Source organism: Mytilus galloprovincialis, chromosome 4, assembly GCF_965363235.1.
Source record: "Mytilus galloprovincialis chromosome 4, xbMytGall1.hap1.1, whole genome shotgun sequence".
Lineage (NCBI taxonomy): Eukaryota > Metazoa > Mollusca > Bivalvia > Mytilida > Mytilidae > Mytilus > Mytilus galloprovincialis.
The window spans coordinates 93,260,181-93,277,521 of record NC_134841.1 but is presented as its reverse complement, the minus strand read 5'-3'; the positions used below and the strand labels follow the sequence as shown (position 1 = coordinate 93,277,521).

Sequence of the window (17,341 nt, the reverse complement as noted above, 5' to 3'; positions counted from 1 at the left end):
CACCGGATTACCTCTGTTACAATACATGAACTGTAGTTATAACCAGCGTTTTATAGGGTTAAAAATACTATATACTATACCGACCTACATCTGACTAGTAAATTAAATGACGATAAACATAATTAGTCGACACCGTTTATAATTGTCTAGTATGTGATAAAATGTTCTATTTTCTGATCGGGAATCAAATATCGGATCTTAATATTTTAAATTGATGTCTTGGGAAAGACAGCAACATGAGTTACAAATGTAGAATTTAAAGAGTTTAACTTGTCTAGCCGTTTTGGCTTAAACTATTGGCAAGAGGCCACCCAAACAATACATTCAGCAGGTGCGCGAACCAAGGTTTGGGCAAAATGTTATTATTATTATTCTAGCCTTTGGATTAGATGACATAGCCATTACCTACTGGAATATAGGTCAAATTCTTATTTATTTGAAACATGCTTTAAACACAGCAGGGTGTGAATACTGCAGAACGAGGGACAAGGTTTTCTAACAGTTGGTACGACTAGCTTTTGTTGTGTGACTTAATTAAACTTCTACGCCAAATTTTAGCCATATTTAAGGATTATTTCAGAAATACGTCATTTAAAATCAAGAGGCAGGATCCGTTACACTTCGGTTCGAAATATTTAATGCTAAACTATCCTTTATGATTATCTGCGTCAGCTGTGGATTAAGAGGGACTGCTTCCCGAATCGTATCGTTAGATACCGCATCTTGTGGTATCGACTGTAGTCGTGTGGTAGAGACAACTGTTCGTGTGGTATTTACTGGATAAATCAAGTGGAAAGTCGAATAGCACTGCTGCATCAAATCAGAGGTAAGAAGAGTTTGTTTACATTTTACTGAAGATAATTCTGGGAAGAATTCCATTATGTATTTAATCTGTAAACAATTTTAGATTTAAGAACACATCTGCCAGACTAAAACACCTACAATACAATTATGTAACATAGAGATGACCTAACCACCTAAGTTTATAAACACTTGTCAGACGTGTTAGAAATGCTTGTCAGCTGTTGTCTGAAACTTGTTCCAAAATTGTTCAATTTTTTTTTTCAATTGTTTCTTGATGTTGTTAGGAGGAGATATTAACGTTTCTCACATCAAGTGCTTATAAAATTATAATTGTGTCGCTGTGGGTATGACTCATCTCAGTTGTCAAAATAGTATTATAACGAAAATAAACATTTTGCTGTAGGATGCAATAAATTCTTCGGAAATTAAAACACCGAGTTATAATATATAACCTGATTATGAAGTCGGTTACTTACACTGACGCATTGTCGCGCTAGTATTGAAAAGCCCGAATTTACATGTTAACATATATTCATTCATTGACATGGATCTTATATATCTAGCTGTGTATCAGTGAATATCCTATCTTTTCTATATTCCTCGTACTGTACATGCAATATTTTGTCTTTTCTTTAAGAGACAGTAGTGATTTAAAAACGTATTATTTGATTATTTTTTTTTACGTCGCTCAATATTCATGATAATCAAAAGTTTAAACATGACTTGAATCAAAGTTTTTGCTTTTATAACACTTAATTTTGAATATAAATTTGTTTGATGTTTATACATGAATGAGAGAACATTGCCATACTTGATCATTTGTTCTCAGACATCTTTTACCATACTACGTTTTAGAAGCCGCTTCTTTTTTATTAAACAACTTAAAATAGCTGTCTCATTATATGACTATCTTTTAGTAGCTATCTCATTATTAGACTACGTTTAAGTAGCGGTCTCATTCTTAGACAGAGCTTTAGTTATATAAAACGCTGTCGCATTATAAGATTACTTTTTAGAAGCGGTTTCCTTATTTAAGGTGGTACCTAACACTACAGGGAGATAACTCTGTAAAATCAGCTGAACGTTTTAATTACGTTGTGTTGTTAAGAGAATATTAAGCTTCTCAATGATCAAAATTAGTGTTTGTCAAACTGCTATATTACCAGTGTAATTTTTCTGATAAAATGGTTGGTTCAATTTTTTTTTTTTTTAAATTTTACATTTTTGTCAAAGGGTCAAAGTAAATACTTTGCCAAAATTTTATGAAAATTAAACTAGCCAAATTAATTTTAGTGAAGGTATTGGGTACCACCTTAACTACGTTTTAGTACTAGTCTCATCGTCAGATTACGTCTAAAAACTTGTTTTCAGTGGCAGTATCAATTTTAGACTAAGCTTGGGAAGTTGTCTCGCTGATAGACTATGTTGTAGTCGTTGTTCTCAATGATTGTTAGACTATGTTGTAGTCGTTGTTCTCAATGATTGTTAGACTATGTTGTAGTTGTTGTTCTCAATGATTGTTATAGACTATGTTGTAGTTGTTGTTCTCAATGATTGTTATAGACTATGTTGTAGTCATTGTTCTCAATGATTGTTATAGACTATGTTGTAGTCGTTGTTCTCAATGATTGTTATAGACTATGTTGTAGTCGTTGTTCTCAATGATTGTTATAGACTATGTTGTAGTCGTTGTTCTCAATGATTGTTAGACTATGTTGTAGTCGTTGTTCTCAATGATTGTTATAGACTATGTTGTAGTCGTTGTTCTCAATGATTGTTATAGACTATGTTGTAGTCGTTGTTCTCAATGATTGTTAGACTATGTTGTAGTCGTTGTTCTCAATGATTGTTATAGACTATGTTGTAGTCGTTGTTCTCAATGATTGTTAGACTATGTTGTAGTTGTTGTTCTCAATGATTCTTATAGACTATGTTGTAGTTGTTGTTCTCAATGATTGTTATAGACTATGTTGTAGTCGTTGTTCTCAATGATTGTTATAGACTATGTTGTAGTCGTTGTTCTCAATGATTGTTATAGACTATGTTGTAGTTGTTGTTCTCAATGATTGTTATAGACTATGTTGTAGTCGTTGTTCTCAATGATTGTTATAGACTATGTTGTAGTCGTTGTTCTCAATGATTGTTAGACTATGTTGTAGTCGTTGTTCTCAATGATTGTTATAGACTATGTTGTAGTCGTTGTTCTCAATGATTGTTATAGACTATGTTGTAGTCGTTGTTCTCAATGGTTGTTATAGACTATGTTGTAGTCGTTGTTCTCAATGATTGTTAGACTATGTTGTAGTCGTTGTTCTCAATGATTGTTATAGACTATGTTGTAGTCGTTGTTCTCAATGATTGTTATAGACTATGTTGTAGTCGTTGTTCTCAATGATTGTTAGACTATGTTGTAGTCGTTGTTCTCAATGATTGTTATAGACTATGTTGTAGTCGTTGTTCTCAATGATTGTTATAGACTATGTTGTAGTCGTTGTTCTCAATGATTGTTATAGACTATGTTGTAGTCGTTGTTCTCAATGATTGTTATAGACTATGTTGTAGTCGTTGTTCTCAATGATTGTTAGACTATGTTGTAGTCGTTGTTCTCAATGATTGTTATAGACTATGTTGTAGTCGTTGTTCTCAATGATTGTTAGACTATGTTGTAGTCGTTGTTCTCAATGATTGTTATAGACTATGTTGTAGTCGTTGTTCTCAATGATTGTTAGACGGTGTTGTAGTCGTTGTTCTCAATGATTGTTATAGACTATGTTGTAGTCGTTGTTCTCAATGATTGTTATAGACTATGTTGTAGTCGTTGTTCTCAATGATTGTTATAGACTATGTTGTAGTCGTTGTTCTCAATGATTGTTATAGACTATGTTGTAGTCGTTGTTCTCAATGATTGTTATAGACTATGTTGTAGTCGTTGTTCTCAATGATTGTTATAGACTATGTTGTAGTCGTTGTTCTCAATGGTTGTTATAGACTATGTTGTAGTCGTTGTTCTCAATGATTGTTATAGACTATGTTGTAGTCGTTGTTCTCAATGATTGTTATAGACTATGTTGTAGTCGTTGTTTTCAATGATTGTTAGACTATGTTGTAGTCGTTGTTCTCAATGATTGTTATAGACTATGTTGTAGTCGTTGTTCTCAATGATTGTTATAGACTATGTTGTAGTCGTTGTTCTCAATGATTGTTATAGACTATGTTGTAGTCGTTGTTCTCAATGATTGTTAGACTATGTTGTAGTCGTTGTTCTCAATGATTGTTATAGACTATGTTGTAGTCGTTGTTCTCAATGATTGTTATAGACTATGTTGTAGTCGTTGTTCTCAATGATTGTTATAGACTATGTTGTAGTCGTTGTTCTCAATGATTGTTATAGACTATGTTGTAGTCGTTGTTCTCAATGATTTTTATAGACTATGTTGTAGTCGTTGTTCTCAATGATTGTTATAGACTATGTTGTAGTCGTTGTTCTCAATGATTGTTATAGACTATGTTGTAGTCGTTGTTCTCAATGATTGTTATAGACTATGTTGTAGTTGTTGTTCTCAATGATTGTTAGACTATGTTGTAGTCGTTGTTCTCAATGATTGTTATAGACTATGTTGTAGTCGTTGTTCTCAATGATTGTTATAGACTATGTTGTAGTCGTTGTTCTCAATGATTGTTATAGACTATGTTGTAGTCGTTGTTCTCAATGATTGTTAGACTATGTTGTAGTCGTTGTTCTCAATGATTGTTATAGACTATGTTGTAGTCGTTGTTCTCAATGATTGTTAGACTGTGTTGTAGTCGTTGTTCTCAATTATTGTTATAGACTATGTTGTAGTCGTTGTTCTCAATGATTGTTAGACTGTGTTGTAGTCGTTGTTCTCAATGATTGTTATAGACTGTGTTGTAGTCGTTGTTCTCAATGATTGTTAGACTATGTTGTAGTTGTTGTTCTCAATGATTGTTATAGACTATGTTGTAGTCGTTGTTCTCAATGATTGTTATAGACTATGTTGTAGTCGTTGTTCTCAATGATTGTTATAGACTATGTTGTAGTCGTTGTTCTCAATGATTGTTATAGACTATGTTGTAGTCGTTGTTCTCAATGATTGTTAGACTATGTTGTAGTCGTTGTTCTCAGTGACTGTTATAGACTATGTTGTAGTCGTTGTTCTCAATGATTGTTAGACTATGTTGTAGTCGTTGTTCTCAATGATTGTTATAGACTATGTTGTAGTCGTTGTTCTTAATGATTGTTAGACTATGTTGTAGTCGTTGTTCTCAATGATTGTTATAGACTATGTTGTAGTCGTTGTTCTCAATGATTGTTATAGACTATGTTGTAGTCGTTGTTCTCAATGATTGTTATAGACTATGTTGTAGTCGTTGTTCTCAATGATTGTTATAGACTATGTTGTAGTCGTTGTTCTCAATGATTGTTAGACTATGTTGTAGTCGTTGTTCTCAATGATTGTTATAGCCTATGTTGTAGTCGTTGTTCTCAATGATTGTTATAGACTATGTTGTAGTCGTTGTTCTCAATGATTGTTATAGACTATGTTGTAGTCGTTGTTCTCAATGATTGTTATAGACTATGTTGTAGTTGTTGTTCTCAATGATTGTTATAGACTATGTTGTAGTTGTTGTTCTCAATGATTGTTATAGACTATGTTGTAGTTGTTGTTCTCAATGATTGTTATAGACTATGTTGTAGTCGTTGTTCTCAATGATTGTTATAGACTATGTTGTAGTTGTTGTACTCAATGATTGTTATAGACTATGTTGTAGTCGTTGTTCTCAATGATTGTTAACTCCAATTGCTCTTAGTTTAACTATGCTGTGAGCTTTCCGTCTAATTACCGTTTAACAAAAAATTGTCACACATAGTATGCCGTCTCGTAACTGTTAAACCTAGTTCATTTCTTCACATCGTAGTAATGGGTTGTCGATTCATTACCGCAAAACCCACATGTCTTTTTATCATAGTACAGCGTTGTCGTCTCAGTACCGTAAAACCCACGTTTTGGATCATCGATGTACAATGTTGTCTCGTTACCAGAAACACACATTTCTTTACATTAATGTACAATGTTGTCGTCTCGTTACTGGAAACACAAATTTCTTTACATCATAGAATACAATGTTGTTGTTTCATTACCATAAAACCTATTCATAATCGCGGCAATGTTGCAGTATGGACCAAGCTTGTTGTGTACTTTTAGGATTTAAATTATGATAAATGGCACGATAGTCCTGCGACACATGTTAAGTCTGTTTAAACTTAATTATATTGTACTTATTATTTGCTTCATCATGTTGGTAATACTCTTTATTTTGTAATTCCATTGTAGGTAAATGAATTTAAAAGTCAAAATATTAATGTTTAATAAGTACAACAACATAGATACTACTTTGTTCTGGGTATTTAACCGTATTGCTATAACCACTACTTATTGGTCAGATTATACGTAGTCCTCGTTTGTACCCTCTTTCTCACAACAAACCATGGGTTGGCTGGGCCGACTTATGACTGTGCGGGATCACGGTATAGATACGCAGCCCTGTCCGTTTGTGTTTTGTATGTTACATAAATGTCATGTGTTGTCTGGTGGATAGTTGTCTCATTGGTTATCATACAGCGTATTAATTTCATACCAGTATTATATATGTATTCCAAAAATATTAATGGGTTAAATGTCTACATAGTTCGCGACATAGTAAACATTAATAGCTTATGTATATAAATGTCGGTAACCTAACCAAATTTTGATTTTTGCTAGTGTTTTGACTAGACTTTAATTTGACGGAAGCACATTAGAGAACTCCTGTTCGGAGACAAACAATTCTAATTTAAACTGCTGTTGATTTATTATAACATGTCTGGCTGTCAATTTTACACCGCTGGAGGTAGATTTTCTTGGACATGGTTAGTCTAAATTGATAATTGTCAAATTTCACTGACATTTGCTTCGTTCATACCATCCTTCAATTATTGTCCAAAATTACAATGAACAATTATGCTGTAAAGAATTGTCACAGTGTATCTTATTGTATATAGCAGTTTTGGTTAGAATAATATGCAATCCTGGTTAATGTGTTTTCTGTTCTTGCGAAAATTCTTCGGAGTCCTAATATTTGAAATCTTTCTTGATACGAAATAATTTTTTGTACACTGTCAATTAAAGTGTTTATAGCCGGGGAAAAAAGATTTTCCATTAACAAAATTTGGGTTTTTTGGCTTATCGTCCAACTTAAAAAAAATCATTATACATTTAGATCTATGTTCTTCAAAATTATTTTACCACAAAATTAATGGTACCGGATTTTTAAAAAATTTACAGCAAAAAGGAAATCTTGGTTGGGGTCAGACTTTATATTTTGTGAAAGACTTTTTTTGTGTGAAAAGGGTATAGAATGAAATTCAAAACAGTGTGGCTGTGGCCATTGATTGACACATTAAATTCATCCATTGACTGGGACAATTTACGTGAAAGTTTGTCTGTAACGACCACTGTTCACGACGTACCTACGATAGAAATTTAAACTGTGGGGTCACCAAAGGTTTCTTAACGCCTTTAATTATAAATTAATTCGAAAAATTAATCAGGAATAACCTTTATGTTTTTATATAATTGATATAAATCAAAGCATCGTGTTATTTCTGATTAATTTTTCGAATTACTTTAGAATGAAATTCAAAACAGTGTGGCTGTGGCCATTGATTGACACATTAAATTCATCCATTGACTGGGACAATTTACGTTAACGTTTGTCTGTAACGACCACTGTTCACGACGTACCTACGATAGACATTTAAACTGTGGGGTCACCAAAGGTTTCTTAACGCCTTTAATTATAAAATAATTCGACAAATTAATCAGGAATAACCTTTATGTTTTGATTTATATAATTGATATAAGTCAAAACATCGTGTTATTTCTGAATATTTTTAGAATTACTTTATTAAGGTGTTGAGAACCTTTGGTGACCCCATAGTTTAAGTGTCTTTAAAAAGCACATAGTGAGCAGTGGTCGTTACATACAAACGTTCACCTAAATTGTCCCAGTCAATGGATGAATTTAATGTGTCAATCAATGGCCACAGCCACACTGTTTTGAATTTCATTCTATTAAGGTGTTGAGAACCTTTGGTGACCCCATAGTTTAAGTGTCTTTAAAAAGTACATAGTGAGCAGTGGTCGTTACATACAAACGTTCACCTAAATTGTCCCAGTCAATGGATGAATTTAATGTGTCAATCAATGGCCACAGCCACACTGTTTTGAATTTCATTCTAATACCATCCCAACAACGGGGTTAATGCTTCCATTTCGATTCTTCATTTCCAAATATGTATATGTATTTCATTTTATTATTTCATTGTTATAACATGAATCATTGTAATCATTGTATGAAATTTAAAACCCGCAAGGGTCCATGATTGGATTATTAAAGTATTCTTATTCTTATTCTTATTACTCTGCATATCTCAACGAACGTCTCCTTTGTAGGAGTGACATGTCGGGTTATAGAAAGCCAGATAAATGTATGGTTTGTTTCCCCTAGAAATCTAACTATGCTAAAAACATAAAACGAAAAAACAAACACGACAGACAGCAAGCAAATTAAAGATCCTTTTTTATACACCTTTTTTTAAAAACTGGACAACGAACATTTTAATTTCACTGTGACAAATTTCAATCCAAATTCATCATTTCTTCGTGCATACCAAGGAGAACAACCTTCATGCTCTTATTGAATTATGTTATTTTGCGGGAATAAAACATTGTTCGGCCCAGAAATAACAAATAAACGCCATTGTGTTGGCACAGATATGTATGATATGTGTGAAGATACATGCCAATCATCTACATGTGAATTAATTATTTCCCTCACAGTGTAGCACGTCATTCATCTTTTTTCTTACACTTCCATGTAGGTCTGCAGACATTATACTGAATACCTGTCTGATAAATCGGTTGTCGTCCTGTTTCAGACGTTAGAAAATACAAAACTGTCCGTCAAAAAGGGACAGGTTACAACCGAAATCACAAAGAAAAAAACCAAAGCAGACGACGTACAGAAAAAAAAACATAAAACAAACGAACTTATGAGCTCAGACGGGGTTGGTTAATACATAACTGAAGTATGAATTAGGGAGATGCTTGATAACCATCCGAGAGATATCAACGTTTTCATTAACCAAAGCCGACAGTATTCTTTACATTTAATATTGCTTGGCGGTATTTTGATCAAGGTTTACATCGTTATATGGCGGCAATTTTTCAAGGTTATTGTTGACTTTCTGAAATTGTTTATTATCTCAACCCTTATTTTATTGATTTTGTATTTACATTATGTCATAGATTAAATTTATTCGTTCAGTGTATATTCACTTGTTTGTGTTCATATGTCTTTGGATTGAGTAAAGCCATTTCAATTGATATTATATAGTGTGTCTTTTTATGTTGTGATGTTACATTATTGTTTCAGGTAAGGGTGAAGGTTGGTGCCTTTCGAAACGTTTAAAACCGCTGCATGTGTTTGCACCGGTCCTAGGTCAGGAACCTGATGTTCATAGGTTGTCGTTCGTTGATGTGGTTCATAAATGTTTCTCGTTTTTTATATAGATTAGACTTTTAAATTTCCCGTTTGACTGGTTTTACACTAGACATTCTTATAGCCCCTTATATCTTGCTTTTCGATGTGAGACAAGGCGCCGTGTTGAAGAATGTGCTTTGACCAATAATGGTTTACCTTTGCAAAAAAGGGACAAAAATACCAGAGGGACAGTCAAACTCATAAATTGAAAATAAACTGACAACGCCATGGCTAAAAAGGGAAAAGACAAACAGACAAACAATAGTACACATTACACAACATGGAAAACTAAAGAATAAGCAACATGAACCCCACCAAAAATTAGGGGTGATATCAGATGCTCCCGAAGGGAAAGCAGACCCTGTTACACATGTGGCACCCGTCGTGTTGCTTATGTGATAACAAATCCGAATTTGACTTGAATGGAGAGTTGTCTTATTGACACTCATACCACATATTCTTATATATATGAAACAACCAACTTTTCTTTTTATTTTCTGATGGACGGTGAAACAGAGTCCCTCTCTTCGTTTCCCAAAGAGTGTTGGGAATGAACTATGCATCTTAAGTAAAACAATATGCACCGAACACCTTTCAAGCCAGTTCCCGGATATATAATAGTTCTAAATCTTTTTATATTATTCGTCAAATTAATGTTGAAAAACAAGGTGTTTTAGTATGAGTCACATGACGCGAGTAGATCATTCATTTCCTATAACCACTTTACATAGCAATAAAGAAAGTAATTTGTTATGGATTAATATCAATGATCAGGTATAAAGATAAAGATTATAGGCATTAAGGCAAATGTACATAAAATATAACTATTTCAGTAATATATTCTTGTTAAAATTTTAACAGTTTTCTATTCGGTTCTTTACATGTTTATGAACAATGTTGAACTATAATTGCACTTGTAGAATTAAATAAGAACCGGAAAGGATATGAATGATAGGTATAATGGACAGTGCACCAACTTTCCAGTCAACAAATTTAAACTCTGCTTCAAAACCTTTAGATACAGGATTTTTTACTTTCAGACTTCCCTCAATTCTCTAATGGAATACCATGTATTGTTGCTTGTTAAACGTGAAAAAAATCTTATTAAAAAAGATTGCTCCCTATAACTAAAACTATTACTCCCTCTTTCTATAAAAGAGTGGCGAAAGATACCAGAGGGACAGTCAAAACTTATAGATTGAAAATAAACTGACAACGCCATGGCCAAAACACAAAAGACAGACAGACAAATAATTATTATAGTACACAAGACGCAACATAGAAAAGTTATAAAAAATATTGCTCCCTCTTCCTTAAAATATGGCTGCCTCTGGTTAAAACATTTAATTCCCTCCAGCTATAACATTTTGCTCCTTTTTGGCCAAAAATATTGCTCTTTCCAGCTAAAAATATTGCCCCTTTTTAGCCAAATTTAACATGTTGCTCCCTGTTGCTTAAAAATATATATATCAATCAGTCCATTACATGACACTTCTGTAATGATAAAAAGAAGATACATGTACGACTGAGGACAATCGTTAGACGATCATTTCCAAATAATAATTTAAAGATATTAGCATATCACATGGTGCAGTTGTAAAATGTATACTCATGACGTGAACAAATTCACAGTAAATCAAATTGGTAGTTTCAGTGACATAAAATTTAAGCTCCTTCATAATGTAAATTTCAAGCAGAAAAAATGTTTTAATATTATTTCCACTGGAACAAATTTAACAGAATGTTTCCCTTACGAAACAAATAGTATAGAATATTTGTTCTAATTTTTCTATTCCCAAATCTACTCTTTGGGAGTAAATAGTTTGATAACTCAAAAATTATTAACCTCTCCCACCCCAACCCCACCCCCACACCGAACAGGATGTCATTAGTGGATAACTGGTTCCTGGGTTTGGAAAGGCACATTTTGCCAAATTGTGTGTTCACAAACAGCTGTCCTGCATGACGTCATACATAGACGTCCATTCAATGATATTGATATCAATTTGTAGGAATTAATTTATTGCTTTCGAGGATAAACTTCTAATCTTGTTGCATTTCCGGTATTTTCCCCTCCTCCGAGTTCTTTCTTCCGTTTTACGAAGAACAACGTTAGTTTATATGTTGACCTAAAGATAGATCTAGGGAGGGATTTATTTTTTTTACCGTGTTTACTATAATCACGAATGAATCTCAAAGTAAAGCTGTCTCTTACATTGATTCAGTGCTGAAATCTTCTGTTATCTAAGGTAACACTTTCTTAAGGTCGTTAGCACTCTAGAAATTACATAATTCTTAGTGTACGTCGCCTTCAGAAGTGTATGAAAACAAACTTTCATCACAGACATTACAAGGTATCTGGAACTGAATGTTTCAAAATTAACAAACAAAAAACACGCCTATAACAAATTATTTTTAAATGTCAATTTGTTGATTTGCAGTTGAGGTTGATTAGTTGATTGTTGTCTGCTTAACGTCCAGTGGCATATATTTCATGCATATTCATGACGGAAGCATGTAACCAATTAATCTAATTAAAAATATGTATGTCTTTAAGTTGGCCAACTAGACTGCAGTTTGCTTTTTTATTGAATATTCAGTGGTAAATATTGCGTGCATTTTCAGGACGGAGACAGGGGCCTCGATGGCTAAGTGGTACAAGTAGTTCGACTATTACATCCCAGCTCCTTTGTTCTGAGCCGGATCACCCCTACTAGATCACCCCAGTTTGAGTTTCTTTGATATGCATGCTTTCCTTTGTTCTGTTACATTTTGGTGGGAATGCTAAATCCACTATAAAACTTATAATTAATTATACGGAAAAGACTACCTATCAAAATTCACGTAGAAAAAGCCAGTGTATATGCTGGCATTCGAAATCAAGACCTTTAGCATATCAAGCCACGACACCTTCCACTACACCAGGACGACTGGATACGAACTATCAGTAATTTAACATACTTAAAGGAAGCAAGATATTTTTATAAGTTGGGCGAGTTGGCAGTCCTGTATTCAGTGGGGTTTAAACCCTTTTCGTTAATAAAATGAGTTGCAAAACTGATTGTTCAATTTGATTTAACACTTTTTCAAATTGGGGCGAGTCGGTAAACAAGAGTGGGGCATTTTTTTTTTTATAAAGTGGCGATATAGTGTGGGACGATTGGCCAGTGGGGCGAGTTGACATTATTTGATATCTACTCATCGTATTCAGGTGTCATAAAGGGTATACATCATATAGTAGTATATAAAGTATATTATAAAGGTTGTGTGGCGTTCTAAACTAGATTTTATGAATTGTAAATGTTTTTTCGTCTAATCTAAAACAGCTGGGATGTAAAATAGTCATCCCATTCGGACTTGGTGTGTCAGTGTTAGATCACCCTCTGGCCTCCGGCCATCGGGGTGATCTTACACTGACACACCGCGTCCTCGTGGGATAACAATTAAGTAATCATTAGCCAGTCAACACTGACGTTTTAAGTCTAATCTTAATTGACTATGATAGTCATTATTCTTATCGAAGGTCGGTGATTTTTTCCGGGCATTCTGGCTTCCTCTACTAATTATAACAACTGGCCGCCACGAAAATGCCCAAAAGTGACGTTTAAAAGTGGCGTTAAAACACAAACAAACAATAATCAATCAGGACGGGACCTATTTGACATTATCCGCTTCTTTAAACTAGACTTACCCACTACGGTACATTGAGTAGTGTTATGCAATTTGCTTGCAGTCAATTAGCATTTGTTAGTCTATGTCCAGACTATTCAGTATTTGTTATTTACATATATAAAGTTACATTATACTGAATTTTCTTTAATAAAACAACTTCTGAACCGTACTGAATTGATTGCACGCGAATTGTCTTAACAGTATCGAATTGAATGCACGTGAGTTGTCTTAACAATATTGAATTGAATGCACGTGAATTGTCTTAAAAGTATCGAATTGAATGCACGTGAGTTGTCTTAACAGTATCGAATTGAATGCACGTGAGTTGTCTTAACAGTATCGAATTGAATGCACGTGAGTTGTCTTAACAGTATCGAATTAAATGCACGCGAACTGTCTTAACAGTATCGAATTGAATGCACGTGAGTTGTCTTAACAGTATCGAATTGAGTGCACGCGAACTGTCTTAACAGTATCGAATTGAATGCACGCGAACTGTATTAACAGTATCGAATTGAATGCACGCGAGTTGTCTTAACAGTATCGAATTGAATGCACGCGAGTTGTCTTAACAGTATCGAATTGAATGCACGCGAATTGTCTTAACAGTATCGAATTGAATGCACGTGAATTGTCTTAACAGTATCGAATTGAATGCACGGGAGTTGTCTTAACAGTATCGAATTGAATGCACGGGAGTTGTCTTAACAGTATCGAATTGAATGCACGGGAGTTGTCTTAACAGTATCGAATTGAATGCACGTGAGTTGTCTTAACAGTATCGAATTGAATGCACGTGAGTTGTCTTAACAGTATCGAATTGAATGCACGTGAGTTGTCTTAACAGTATCGAATTGAATGCACGTGAGTTGTCTTAACAGTATCGAATTGAATGCACGGGAGTTGTCTTAACAGTATCGAATTGAATGCACGTGAGTTGTCTTAACAGTATCGAATTGAATGCACGTGAGTTATCTTAACAGTATCGAATTGAATGCAGGTGAGTTGTCTTAACAGTATCGAATTGACTGCACGCAAAATATCTTAACAGTACTGAATTGTATGCACGCGAATTGTCTTAGCATAACCGAATTTGCCGCAGCTAGTATATAAGTCTGAACATTAAGTGAAAGACTGAACAAGTCTTGATAATTTATCTTCAGACTTTTTTTTATGTTGTTAAGATAAAAAATGACTTTTTAAAACTAAAATTCATTAACTATTGTAAATGAGTTTTGATTATTACAGTTTAAGACACTTAAAACATCGAACGGCTTAAGCTCGTCACTTAGTAATGAAAAAAAGATGACAAAAGGTACGCACTCACATATATACCCAAAACTGAATGGAACAACTCTTCAATAGTCCCAGTAAGCATTCAAAATGAAGACCCGTCATAATAAGTTAATGAGGATCGAAAAATCCTGCTTCAATCTATGTAAGAACGCAGCTGCGTTAATATCAACAGATCATAAATCATATCTGGCAAGGAAATCTAATAAACAAATTATTGTACTTAAACGAGAACATCCGATTCATTGGAGTGGTCTTATTTTTCTGTAGCTCTTTGTTAGGAAATATCTACATTCAGACTGCATGTTAACCTACACTTTGTATACGTGTTACGTACACATGTTACTCAGTTGCTTACGTTCATATATATTTTAAACAAATTGGTCATAAAATAAGAGTAAGGGGCATCCAATAAGAGCATTGAAATATGGGACAATAATTTGAACTCCAAAGAAAAACTTGATCATTTTTAAGCATTACATGAAAGTGCAGATCTATGTGTTATATTCTACGGTGGATGTATGTACCAACAGCCTCTGTTATAACCCTACCACTGGTGAATTTAGTTTAGTTTAAACATATTTATTTATAGTGGATTGGGAAACAAGTTTTGCAACTTATATTAATTCCTTTCCCACAATCTACAAGGATGTCTTTAACGTGCAAGAGATATGGCTCTCTCTTAACACGGGTCAGCCATTTATCGTCCCCTTCCGACGGACTATCATCGTTTCCTCAAGACCATACTCGCAAATGGTGTTAAGGGAGAGCCGAAAATTCAGTCCCTATCAGCTCTTATAACTCTAAGATGGTTATATTTGCATTAACAGCTCAGTTGTATCCCTATTTGGCTGGATGTTCCAAGCGCCTCTATTATAACCCTACGGTGGGTCTATGTCCCAAGCGGCTCTGTTATAACCATAAGGTGGCTGTATGTTCCAATTGTCTGTGGTATAACACTACGGTGGGTCTATGTTCTAAGCAGCTCTGTTATAACCCTACTGTTGGTTATATAGTTAAAATACAGGTAATTTTAAAGTACTAACAAAATAGTACCGAATATTAAAAGTAAATTTCCAGTACTACAGATTTTTAGTACAGAAATAGTACCTATGCAAAAGTAGCTGTGTATAATGTTTGGTCTTTTTATTATATGTTTGTTTTGTTTGTTGTAGTATTTTTTTTTTTTCTCTCCTGTGTTTTTTAAAGGCATAATAAAAACTAACATGCCATTAGTACTCAAAATATCAGACTCTTCATCTGATGCATTACAGATATTACTAAACTGAACGATGTATAAATAGCGTCATCTATCTTCCAATCCTAGGGAAAACACTCACAAAAACAAATCTTGTAACCATTAGTATTGTTATTTTATAAATAGAAACATTTTGAGACGAGCAATACTAAAAATACACAATGAAATTATTTTAAAAAAAAACTGCTATTCATCTTGAAATTCATTTCAATATAATTCAGGTATTGTTCATGTTCGTTTTTAATGTTTTATGAATAAAGATAATTTTAAAAGTGTAACTTTATCAATTGTAAATAAAATATATTAATTCTTATTTTATTGAAGTATTTAATATATTTACTGTTTTATCAATTTTTAATGTTTTGCGTACCAGTCTCGCGTTGGGTAAAATAATCCATCCTGTTCGAATAAACATTGATACTCATTGTACACAGACTTTCAAAAACTAATAATTTTTTCGGGGATTAACTTTTCCCAAATGATTTTGTTTAACTGCCAATAAAAGTATTTTGATTTTCGAGTATATTGTATGTTTTTTGCGCAGTCTATCTTAATAATTTACTACACTAACGACCTAAAAGTTGAGGTTATCAAACTTTCTGCTATGTAGAATGTCGTGAATTACAATATTTTGTCTGATGAGCGCATTATACCTGGTATAATAAATAGTTTCCTCCGCATGTTGTCCAATTAGCAGCAACATATTAAATAATGAAACAGTTTTTCATGTCTACTAGTGGGATTAGAAACCTTCCGAGAAGGGCTCGATATTCCGAATCTAAAGCTCTTTATAGTTTGTTTATTTTTGTCTATAATTGAGAAATTATTAAAAAGTATAAGGTTCCAACTCCCTCTGCTAAAAACTGACATGAGATAGATTTGGATATAAAATTTGTATGTCCCTTTTAAACTTATAGTCATATTGCTGTTTGCGTATCTTGATTTTCAAATATTTGGCTTTGAGCGTTCCTGATAAAGTTGAACTCCGAAAAGCGCTTCGGTCGCATAAAAACTATGAAGTGTTAATTTGTTTGTTTTCTAGATATATTAATGAAGTTATAGCAGTAACAGTAACGGCGATTGAAGTTTTTCACGACCTTGACTGGCTATACCGCCCTTGTACGGTCGGTAGTAATAGTAACAATTTAAGCGCATTATTTTGTGTGTGATAAAAGATCCGTGCACGTGATCAGATCCCCTCTAGGTTGTCAAATCAAAATCATCATATATATTTTTTTAACATCAAATTTTCTATCTGTGTATAAAGTTGCATTAGTGTATTTGTATTTTTAACAGATGAAATAATAAATAGTCTCACCCACAGTATTTAAAAGGATTTGTTCCATAAACTTGTAAGACTTGTCCATTACCTAAATTGTAAACCTGTAACCGAGCCTGTAACATTTACCACTGAATGGGGTGTTGCATCATGTGTCGTGATTACTGTATTATTTCACTGAAGGGACATAGAAGAAAAATATAGACTTTATTCAATAACAAGCTTGTCTCCTAACAAATCCATCATTACATGGTGACAGTGAAAAAAAGTTATTATGAAACTTTAAGAGTAAAAAAGTAAAAACCCCAGATACAATTTATATTTCTTTATGTGGTGACATTTAAACTGAAAATCGGTCAGTTTTCCCGCAGACAGACTATATATATGTGGTTAAATTCTATACTCTATTAGCAAAATACATAACAATACCT

The 17,341-nt window shown here is 33.5% G+C and overlaps 1 protein-coding gene across 1 annotated transcript in view; it reads left to right on the top strand.

Annotated features, from left to right (window-relative positions):
* The first annotated feature begins 234 nt into the window (after nucleotides 1-234).
* The window catches only part of LOC143073411 (matrix metallopeptidase-21-like), a 47,550-nt gene continuing 30,443 nt past the window's right edge, over nucleotides 235-17,341 (top strand). The window contains exon 1 of the mRNA XM_076248938.1: nucleotides 235-826. The gene's annotated coding sequence lies outside the window, so the exon portion shown is untranslated. The remainder of the gene's footprint in view (nucleotides 827-17,341) is intronic.